Source organism: Lathyrus oleraceus, chromosome 4 (assembly GCF_024323335.1).
Source record: "Lathyrus oleraceus cultivar Zhongwan6 chromosome 4, CAAS_Psat_ZW6_1.0, whole genome shotgun sequence".
In the NCBI taxonomy this organism is placed as follows: domain Eukaryota; kingdom Viridiplantae; phylum Streptophyta; class Magnoliopsida; order Fabales; family Fabaceae; genus Lathyrus; species Lathyrus oleraceus.
The window spans coordinates 56,541,426-56,545,340 of record NC_066582.1 but is presented as its reverse complement, the minus strand read 5'-3'; the positions used below and the strand labels follow the sequence as shown (position 1 = coordinate 56,545,340).

The following is a 3,915-nucleotide window of genomic DNA, read 5'->3' as shown; positions in this document are numbered from 1 at the left end:
TAATAGGAATGATCCCCATTATTCCTTCTTCATTTATTAAGGCTCGTGGCGCACAATTCACATCATATTTGTGAAGTATTTTGAGTTTATTTGCAATAACAAGTTTTTTGTTTTAGATGAATAAAGAAAGAGATAAGACTGAAAGAATGGGATATGGTAACAAAGATGGAGAATGAAGTCTAATGTTGCCAGGCATTGATTAGCCTATCTTCTAGGGTTTTAGAAATGAGGGATTATATTTGACCTAAGGAAACATGTATGACACAAGTCCTAAAGTTATTTTAATTCAATTTAAATTATCAAAGGATCTTTAATCATCTAATTGAGTAATTTCTTAAGGGACCATGTAAGAATATTGGTCATGCTATATTAAGAAGAATAAAGCAAGCAACCATGAAATGTGAATTAAAGACCATGAAAAAGAGGGAAAAAATCAAGGTTAATGATTATGAAACCCTAATTTCTAATTAAGTCCAATCTAATCACATGTAGAAATTAATCCTAATTTAGAAATCAAATCCTAATTAACTAAGAATAACCTAATGATGATTAAAAATGGTTTTGATGTAGTTAAGAGATTAAAAGAATAACAAAAAAAACTCAAGACATAAAATAAATTAAAAAGGGCTCTGCCAGGGGTGTGAAAAGTGAAAATTGGGTGTGAATAGCTATGGGTGAATGACCCAAGTTCAGCGAGGCCATGTTCAATTTGTTTTTTAGACAGAGGGTGTGACTGGTAAAAGAAAGGGACACTGAGTAAAGGTCATTGGGCCTTGGGTCTTAGGCCCAGGAGGGAGATTCAGAAGGGGGAAGGAAGATGAACTCTCCCATTCACTCACGTTCAATGCCTCAGTATACCCATCACATAATCTTCACATGAAATCACCTTCGTTGCACCGGAAATCGTCTCTGGTAGCGGCAGAGCCAATAAAATAGCACAAAAAACCCTGTCTTTCTCTCCTCTATTCGCTTTTGTGTATGAGTGATCACACTGAATCACACCACATTTTTGACTCGGATTTCACATGTTTTTTAGGTCTTTATTATCATTTTGCTTGTGTTATGCTTTCTTTTGTGTTATTTTCAGGTATTTAGCTCTTTCAGAACCTTTTTAGAAGAAACGGAGCAAAAAGACCAAAAAATTAGGGTTTTCGGCAAATATTGTACTCATGGCGTTCTGCATGGCTGCCGCTATAGGAGAAGCAACGACACATCAGCCCTCAACCAGGAAGAAATGCCACGATCCCATGAACTTCCCCATTTACTCACATGGCGGGCGCCACCTTTGCATTTCACATTCCCACTAAAGAGAAGTTGAAGGGCATCCTGGTCTTTGCATGCTGTCGAGTTCCTCTATAAATAGATCGTTCTAGTTCATTTCCAAATCATCCAACTTAGTTTACAACACTAAGACTATACTATCATCTGTAAAAACAGTAATCTGTCACATCGAGGGGTTATCGCACCTTAGTGAAATTGAGTTTGAGCACTTTGATTTTGATGTCGTCTTTATTTTCAAAGTCAAAGGTTTATTTACTTCCTTGTACCAGATTTAAAGCCTCCGTTTGGAGCAGGTTCTAATTTAATCGCCTTTTTATTTTATTTGTCATGCCTTACTTTATTTAATTTCCTACCATTGTCTTTACTTTATTTAATTTTCTCGCCATTATCTTTATTGCTCATTTTAATTGTTTTACGCGTTATACTTGTTCTTCACGCCTTACGTTCTAAACTTCTTTTCATCATGTTCAATATCGTTGTATTTGTTTGTATCACCATGTTTGGCTAAATCTTTCAAAGGTTAGAATGTAAGGATCGCAGTTAAGCATCTGTAGAAATGCTTTAAGGGCTGTTTTGATTTTTAATTCGAGTTTTCTGAAACAAACTTGGTTGATTTTAACTACTCAAGGAGTGTAAAAGCACTCTGGCTTAGTTAACTAGGAATTTTTATCACTTTAAGGAAAAACGATTTTTGAAACTATTTTCGGACGCGTTGATAAATTTAAAATTAGGAAACTCCTTGGGTAAACTTTCCGAATCAAAATCACTTTTCAACTAAGCTTACGAGTCTTATTTCTTAAAAATAGGTTTACTACTTTAGCGTTCTGCGCACCTTTTATAAGTGACAATAAAATGCCTTAATTTAAGGGTAAGCTCGGTTCTGAATACGCGAAAGCCACAGTTCCTGTTAAATGGATTCTTTTCAAGAGTACAAAATATTGCCCCATAAGTAGTTCTATTTAGACAATCGAAACATCATTTAACTGACGTGAAATACATTCAAGCCTATCTTTATATGCATTGTATTTATCATTTTCTTTATTTACTGTTATTTTGTGACATCAATATCTCATTTGTTCCGCCTTAGATAAACATCGTAACAAAAGTAACCGATAGATTAACGATTTGGTCTCTGCGGGATCGATATTCTTTTATATTACTCTGACGCAATTCGTGCACTTGCGAATATAACGATCAAGTTTTTGGCGCCGTTGTCGGGGACCAACTTCGTCAAATTTCGTACCCTGTTGTTACACCGTCTAGACTAAGGCATTATTAGCCGGTAAATGTGAAGAGCCCGTAGTACCGGAAATTTAGTAGATCCTTTAGCGGAGCTCGAACGTTACATTCGTACACGCCTCTTACTCGTCCGAATTAAGAAAGCTATGGCCAAGAATCGCGACCGGAGACCTCTTAAGGAATTTTCCCAACCCTCTGACGAGGAACCTAGTTCTAGTATAGTAAACCCCCTCATTCCTGCCAACAATTTCGAACTAAAACCATATTTACTACAATTAGTGCAATAGAACCAATTCGTGGGTCTCGCTACTGAGAACCCAAATCAACATTTAAAAGTCTTTATCCAACTGGTCGACACCTTTAAATTCAACGGTGCTTCACCTGATGCGAATCGTTTAAGATTATTTCCTTTCTCCCTCAGGGATATAGCACGTTCGTGGTTAGATTCACTTCCAGCTAACTTAATAACTACCTGGGAAGACCTTAGGAGAGTATTCCTTGCTAGATATTTTCCCCTAGTAAGACTGTTGTTCTTCGAAACCAAATAACTAGATTTACTCAAAACCAAGGAGAATCACTTTTTAAAGCTTGGGAGAGATACAAAGAGCTATTAAGAGTCTGTCTTCATCATGGCCTAGAACAATGGATGGTCGTTCATACCTTCTACAATGTACTCCATTATAACACAAAGATGAGCATCGACGTTGTCGCTGGTGGCGCGTTGATCAACAAACCTTACCCTGAAGCTTGTGACCTAATTGAGGATATGGCCCAAAACCATTACCAATGGGGAACTGAACGAGCATCAGTAGAGAAAAAGGAGACCCAAGGTGGAATACATGAGATAAGTTCTATGGACATGATGCAAGCGAAAATGGACGCTTTAGCCCTTAAGGTCGAACATATTTCTATAAACTCTAACACCGCATCAGTAGTCCACACAGAGTGTGAACTTTGTGGATCTAAAGGTCACGAATCGGAGGAATGTAACCTTTTGAACGACCTGAACACCGACCAAGTGAATTACGCCTAAGGTAACCCATTTTCAAACACTTACAACCCTGGATGGAGGAATCATCCGAATTTTTCCTATAAAAACCAGAACCCTGTTCAAAACTATGCACCTCAAAGACCACAAGGTTTTCAAGCCCAAAAACCAAATCAACCTATGCAAGTTGTGCCCCAGAAGTCTAACCTTGAGAAGATCATGGAGAACGTTATATCAAGCCAGACTCAGCAAAATAAAGAATTCTTAAACCAGAACATTCACGTAAACGAACTGATAACGCAATTAGGGACTAAGGTTGATCAGGTAAATACTCACAATAAGATGCTTGAAACCCAGATGTCACAGGTTGCACAGAACCAATCCCCGCAAACTACACCTGGAGGATA

General features: G+C 37.5%; 1 non-coding gene across 1 annotated transcript; it reads right to left on the bottom strand.

The window, feature by feature from the left end:
* Window positions 1-3,049: 3,049 nt before the first annotated feature.
* LOC127078041 (small nucleolar RNA R71) lies at window positions 3,050-3,156 on the bottom strand. Its single transcript, XR_007787788.1, has one exon. It is a non-coding gene; the product is annotated as a small nucleolar RNA R71 (small nucleolar RNA).
* Window positions 3,157-3,915: the final 759 nt, after the last annotated feature.